The sequence below is a fragment of the Callospermophilus lateralis genome, chromosome 17 (assembly GCF_048772815.1).
Source record: "Callospermophilus lateralis isolate mCalLat2 chromosome 17, mCalLat2.hap1, whole genome shotgun sequence".
Taxonomy (NCBI): domain Eukaryota; kingdom Metazoa; phylum Chordata; class Mammalia; order Rodentia; family Sciuridae; genus Callospermophilus; species Callospermophilus lateralis.
In genome coordinates this window covers 295,786-302,965 of record NC_135321.1, presented here as the reverse complement: position 1 = coordinate 302,965, position 7,180 = coordinate 295,786, and the positions used below count along the sequence as shown (strand labels likewise).

Below are 7,180 nucleotides of genomic sequence, written 5' to 3'. Positions count from 1 at the left end.
TCCATATCTAAGTGCTTCCCCTCCCCACAGGATGGATGAGAGCAAGGCCTTGGGAGGCGATTTGTTTGGGAGGGTGGGGCCTCCATACTTGTGATCAGTGCTTTTGTCCCCCAGGCCTGAGGGAGACCCACCAGCCCCTCTATCTAGTGGGGCGGTATAGCCTGAGGGCAGCTTTTCTTGAGGAAGTGGGTTGTCACCACACACCCAACCTGCCAGTGCCTTGGTCTTGGACTTTCACCCTCTAGAACTGCGGAAGTAAATTTCTATCTTTTTATCAGCCACTTTTGTATATTTTGCCTACAGAATAGTGTATCCTATTTTGTTACAATGACCTGAAGGGACTGAGGCCACTTGTAATGGGACGGCCTGGGCACTTAGGGATTTCACCTCTGATAACGAGATTCTGCCCTACTTCATGCAGACTGGCAAAGTTTTGCCAGGGACTTGTGTGTTATACCCGGTGCTACACCAACAGAATCTTCCTCACACAGCACCTTCCTGAGCAGCCAAACCTGGAGACCTGTGTCTATTGGGAGAAACAGGAGGAAATCTCTTATGAAATCTCTTCCCACTGGAATAAATATGGTTAAAGAAGAATCTCCCAGGGAGGTTCTTTAGTAGAGCCTCCCATACTTGAGAGTCAGAAGTGCCTGACTTAGGAAGTGGGCAGCAGACCCAAGTCTCAGGAGCAAGCTCAGGTAGAGGAGAGGTTCTGCTCAAGAGTTTGGGCCAAGGCCTTTGAACTTCCCGTTTTCCTTTGATCTGTTTCCTATAGTAATCATTCTGATTTTCTGTGGGCCCCTCGTTGTGGTATACTCATTACAGCCCCCTTTGTCTCCTTTCCTCTTTGTGATACTTGTTAAGTCAGCAAACTACCACATTTTGGCATGCTTTTTTTTGTGTGTATAGTCGTAAAGATTTTCCTAGAAGAGAGACCAGCAGAACTTAGCCTCGAGTGGGCGAAGAGACACTAGGTCAGGTAATGGGGCAGGAGTCCCATGAACAGTCTGTGTAGTGTTTGGGGGAGCAGGAGAAAGCTGTGAACTGGCCAGTTCTGAAAAATTTCCTGCCATGCTGACCAATGGGGCTTGATCCTGAGGGGATTTGGAATGAAGGCAAGAAGGGTTTGATGTGCTCAGAGCTACTTTCCAACAGATTACTAAGCGACCAGCCTGGGTCAAGCTGGAGGCCGGGCAGGAGATGGCATCTGTATACAGCACAGATGAGGAAACAGACTTGAGCAACCCTTAGATGTGAACTGAGGAGCTGGAGCTTGATTGTTTACTAGGAGGCCTGCAGGGGAGGGCAACTTGGAGCATTTTGAATCTAAGGTGGCGGTGGGACATTCAAGTGGAGCTGCCTAACTGGCAGCCAGAAAAACTAAACTGAAACATAGGAAAGTGGTGGAGATATTGGTTTGGTTCAAGGGATGATGTTTTCGATTGAGACTAGTAAGTGAGAATATGCAGAATAAAAATGAAAAGCATGGGATTTCCAATACCTAGTAACAGCCTGACAGCAGCAAGTGGGTAGTGAACATGTATTGAATGAAGAAGGAAAGCAGGCTGAATCTTGAGGACACCAACAGTCAAGGATGGATGAGGAAGGCAAGAGAATGAGAGGCTGGAGGAGATTAAAGAGCAAGTTGGGGAGTTGAGGAGGAAGGGCTTAGAAAAGGGAGTGTGCACAGGTAGTGACAGAGGAAAGTCAGGGCCGCAAGCTGAGGATAAATTTGTTCTTGTGTTCAACAGTTTGGAGGTCACTGCTGACCAAGCAGTTTCTGCAGAGTGGTGGTTCAAGAGATGAGAATGGGGAGTGAAGTTGCCGTGAGATGAACCATCCTAGATTCAGAGGACTATCTGCCAAGGCTGGTGGCCAGTCGATTGCCCACCTGTGTCTGAATCTTGTTTGCCTTGTCTTCTGCTGAGAAGGGAAGGGAAGGAATGAGGTGAGGCATTTGAGAGCACCTAGGACCAGAGGCATAATTTACACTTTTTCTCTCACTCCCACTTTCTCAAGGAAAGTACACAGGAACAGCACACCTATTTACCACTGTAATTCACAATCAAATTAAGGCATAATTTATAAACAAATAGGGCAAACTCTCCAACAGTTATGACTTATCTTCTTTAAGGAAATTAAAGCAAATTGTGGACAAGTGGAATCAGCCCAGCACTTACCACAAATTAAAAATTGATGTGGACATTTATTGAGAGCCTAGTATGTGTCTAGTCACTGGGCTAAATTGAGCAGATGACACCAGTAGAGAGAGAAAAGCTACAATCTGGGAAGCACGGATGATGCACAAGGAGGCTCTGGACAGGTCAGGAGAGATCCAGTCATGAGCAAGTGATGAACAACCTTGGGCTGGACATAGTCTGATAGTTCTCTGAACCTAGACAAAGCCTGATGGTGTGTATGTAGGGCCAGGAGGCAAGGGAGCCCAAATCTTGGTGTGGTTTCCTGTAAGGAGACTTCCAGAAAATGACCTCTGTGGGAAAGGAGAAGGGGCAGCACAGATGCTGTCCAGAGTTGCCAGACTTGGAGAGCTCTGGAATGGTCTTTGAGGCACCGGAATAGGACAGGAGCTCTGGTGGATGGATTGTCAAGCATTTTAAAAGTAAGTGTGTGCATTTGCCCTTCTTAACTCTTAAGCTTCTTGGAGGTCTGCTTCCCACCCTCATTGACCTCTGGTGCAGAGCCATCAGAGGAGCAGTCCACGCGAGGGTCTTGGTAACTGAACGATGGAGACCAAGAACCACTTGTAGAGCTTGTACTCCACGTTTTTGCTCAATTTTATAAATATTCTATTATTATTACACACCTTAAAAAATCTGGGAAAAAGAGTTTATACAAATGCATACAAGTAACCCTTTTCTTACACAACATGTAGTAAATGTATCTTAAAAATCGTAATTCTCAAAAGGTGTGACATATTTTTCTTAGAGTATGATGAAGTTAGGAGGCCCTAATCCGTCGTTCACCAAGATATGTCAATCAAGGACACACTTGTCCAAGTTCTGAGAGCCAAAGTCCTATTCTCCAATGGCAAGGCAGTATTCTCACAGCTGTTTTCCTATTGGCCGAGATGTGGGCGGGGCCACCCACTCTTGGGGCTGCCACTAGCCCCGCCCCCATTCTATGCAAATGAGGCCAAAGCTTTGGGTAGACCATGTGACTGGCCACGTGGTTGATGTCGCACTTTCCCCACCCCTCGATGACGCCATCACTAACCAAAACTCTCACGAGAGCTTGTCCAGTGGAGGTAGGAGGCTGGCAGGACCGTTCACTGGGCCAGGAGGTCTTAAAGTTGTGTTGGGGGGGTCCCGGTAGGCCCCACCCCTCTCCAGAGCCTCGAGTGCTGAAAGACCCAGGGGCCCAAAGGGGTCTGTGGGAAGAGTCCAAGGGGCCCCAAGCACAGTCTGCGCCCATTGGCTGGCTGCGCCGACATGCAAATGAGGCGACGTCACTTCCTGAGGCAGCTGAGCGCCATCTTCCCTTTCTGGCGCGCGGGAGGAGGGACGGGGCGCGGGGTGGGCGCGGGCGGGGGTCCCGCCGTGTGGGGCGGAGGACGCGGCGGCGCTGCGAGCGGCGGCGGGACGCGGCGCTCCTCGCGCCCGGCGGTAGGTATGGCCCGGTCCGCGCGGCTAAGCCCCCGGTCCGTTCCCCGCGGTCCGCCCCGCCGTCCACCCTGCCGTCCGCCCTGCCGTCCACCTGGCGGTCCACCCGGCCGTCCCCACCGTCGTCCGCCCCGCGTCCTCCCCGCTGCGACGCCTCAAGACCTCGGGACATTGGCTGTGCCCGACTCGGTCCCCGACGCGCCCTCCCGCCCCGCCCGCCGGTCACGTGGGAGCGGGGCCGCCCCGGGGGAGGGGGAGGGGCGGGGACAGGGATCTGGCTGGGGGGACCGGAGGGCGACGGGGGACGGGGAGGGTGGGTCAGAAGGGACGGGAGGACGGAGCCCAGAGGGCAGTGGGAAGGGGTTCTGGGGCGGCGTGGGCGGGACGCCCTCCGCAGCGCCCCCGGGAGCCACCCAGAAGCGCCTCCCTCTCCGCTGGTCAGCTGTGCCCGGCTCCCGCGGCCGCCGCGGACCGGCGGGATGCGGGAGGACTGCGGGGCGGTAGGGCAGACTGGCCACGCCCGAAGCGCCTCGTTTTCCAGGTCGACCCCGTTCCCTCGCCGCTGATTGGTGTCGAAGATTGATAAGCACAGGCCGACTTTTTAAAATTAAACTTTGTATGTGCCCTTGTTGATTGCCTTGAAATAGATCCCCTTTACCAAATTTCTACAAGCATTTGGCCTAGGAACATCGAGAATTGTAACTGCAATTCAAGTATGGCGTTGTTGCGGAGCAATACATACTTACATATTTTATATATCTTTGAATGGAAGACTCTTCTGAATGCTATTAAAACTTCTAAAATGGGAATAAAAATGGTGATAACTGCCTCAGGAGTTGTTGAGGAGACTTAGGAGTAGGGGAAGCTGGTACCTGCAACCTGCTGGTGGTGCTGATGGAATGGTGGTGAAGGTTGTTGGAGGTGCCCACGTTTTATCAGATGGGGTCTTGGGGTCTGGTGGGGTGTGGGGATGAGAAAAGAGGACCTGTGTTAAGAAGTAGGAGTTGTGAAAAGCTTGTTGGCATTGGTTGGAAGTCGAATCATTTATGTGTGACTTACCTAATGATATTACCGGGTAATGACCATTTACTAGTGTTTTAATATTTTGGGTAAAGGTGGTACACTGAATCAGTGAATCTTTAGCCAAGAAGTGATAGATCTGTATTTAGAAAGGTTGGGTAGGAGCTGGGAGCAAAGCTTAGTGCAGGCTTTAGTTGTGAGATGGGAGGAAGTGAGGGCTGGATCTTTGGTTATGGGGGATGATGACAGTTATGCAGGATTTTTAGTTGAAGAGAGCTTGGGATTTTTGGAATACCTTTGAAATTTTGAAGCCAAGCTTGCAGTATGAAAACATCAATGGTAGAATCTTTCTGTGGTTTGAACCCAGACCTTCTGGTTCTTGCTTCTCTGTATGGCACAAATATTTGTGTTTTTAAAGTTGGTTTAAAAGAAAGCCCTGTATCCTAATAGTTGTAACATTTGGATTAGTATTTGGGAGAATGCCAAGTGTGTTCTGCTCAGTCACCCTAACAGCTGCCCACAAAGTAGACCACACTCACTCTGTTTTACAAGGAGGCAACTGAGGCCCAGAGAGACTAAGTAATTTGCTAAGATGACACAGCTGATAAAGTGGTGGAGTGACTTCACTTGGCAGATAGCCTCAGCTTGTGCTGGGATGTTGTGTTCCTTCCCCAAAACGAAGGCCTTTAAAGAGTAAGCTCTATCTTATAAATGTGTTTCAACATTTTTATAGAGTATGTATTTTCCATAATGAACTATTCTTAAACGATCAGGATACCAAAAACATCAAATGAATACCCTTTTGAGGAAAATGTTTACATACATTACTGGAATTCTGTGGTAATTCCATGTCTAATTGCAAACTGAGGCTGGAGGCGTTGTCCTGCAGGAGGCTGACAGGGAAGCTGGGCTAGCTGCAGGAGCTGCTGTAGTGCAGAGGTGAAGTGCAGGCAGGTTCCACAATGTGGAAACTACCCATTTCTCTCCTAGCTCATCAGTCCAATGGGCATTTTATATGGAATCTTGTGTTAGAACAGATTTAAAAAATTATGGGTAAATGTCAGGAATCTTAAAAACCTTTCTTGAAGGTAGAACCTTCTGTAATTAACCTGTTATTTTTGTTTCCCAAAAGCAGACAGTGAATTGCTAAAAACAAAACAAAAAACCTTTCTCCTGTCCATTAAAATAAAAAAGGGATCTGTGTGCTTGTTTTTTTTGGGGGGACCACAATATCAATGGTGAGGGAGTTAGGGGCATTTACATTTAGGAGGAAGAGCAGACCGACAGTTCCCAAGACCGTTCCCAAGCACGACAAATCACTACCGAGCCTGTTTGAGACGTGCCAGGTCTGACACCTCGTTCCTGTAGCCCCTCATGTGAGACCTGGACACTTGCTTCTGGGAGTGTACCTTCCTGGTGGCCTTGGCTTTCAGACCTTGTGATGAAGGTGGTTGTCTTGACAGCAGTCCAGTGATTTCCTTGTTTGAGATGGGTGAATGGGGATCCTCCCTGTGGATCTGGAGAAAGAACCCCAGAGGGTAGAGGTTAGAGGTGCTTGAGGGAGAAGGTCAAGCAAGTTTGATAGAGCCAGGCACATCTGATAGAGTGGCCAAATGTGTGATGCATCTTGCTTTGGCCATAGTGGCTAGTTGGCTCGATAGGGACCTTGTGCATGGATTTTTGAAATACATCATGAGGTTCCTGACGGCTCTTCTGCTAGAGTGTGACCTTTGGAAGGCAAACAATTCCATGCATTTCATTTAAAAAATTTATCTTTGTTTCTATGAGTTATATCCCCCAGTTCTTCAATTAAAGCTCTACTTGTCTGAAACATTGTTACTGCCCAAAGTTCCTCCCTCTGACAATAATCCTCAGTCTTCCTCTCCCCAGTTTAATTTGTCTCATTTGAATTTACTTAAGCAAAGTATACTACCTGTATTCAGTGTTCCCTCCTTTATCTCAGTTTCTGATGTGATCTCTTGGCCTGCAGTGTGTTGGGCCCCAGCTACCCACAGCCTTCCCTCCTGTACCTCAATGGTGCATCCTTCCGACCTGGTTTTGTCTGTTTAATGAGTATGTGCTGTGCCTTGCCCTGAGGGGGTTCAGTCCAGTAGAGGGCAGAACTAAATGGGTAGCTGCAGCAGAAAGGGAGTGTGGAGAGGGTTGTGCAAACAACAGATCCAACATTGGGGCTCACAGCCTGGTGGTGGGGGGACTGCAAGAGGGATGTGGGAGGGAGATTACTTGCCTAGAAGTTGCCCTTTAAATTTATGGGAAGTGTAGAAATTGTGATTTTTTTCCCCAGCTTGTTCTCACTATTGCCTGTTATTGATCTTAAATGTTATTTTGACAATAAAAATATAGCATTTGTGGGGCTGGGATTGTAGCTCAGTGGTAGAGTGCTTGCCAAGCACATGTGAGGCACTGGGTTCTATCCTCAGCACCACATAAAAACAAACAAAAAAAATAAAGGTAATATGTCCATCTGCAACTAAAAAGAAAAAATAACATTTTTTTTATTTAACATGGCATTTCTTCAA

The 7,180-nt window shown here is 48.6% G+C and overlaps 1 protein-coding gene across 2 annotated transcripts in view; it reads left to right on the top strand.

Moving 5' to 3' along the window:
• Positions 1 to 3,228: 3,228 nt before the first annotated feature.
• Adnp2 (ADNP homeobox 2) overlaps positions 3,229 to 7,180 on the top strand; it is a 28,810-nt gene continuing 24,858 nt past the window's right edge. Inside the window, exon 1 of one of the 2 annotated variants that reach the window (XM_077105641.1) lies at positions 3,229 to 3,265. The gene's annotated coding sequence lies outside the window, so the exon portion shown is untranslated. Of the gene's footprint in view, positions 3,266 to 3,534; positions 3,624 to 7,180 lie in introns of those variants that run through there. The other variant, XM_076837077.2, reaches the window with a different exon arrangement.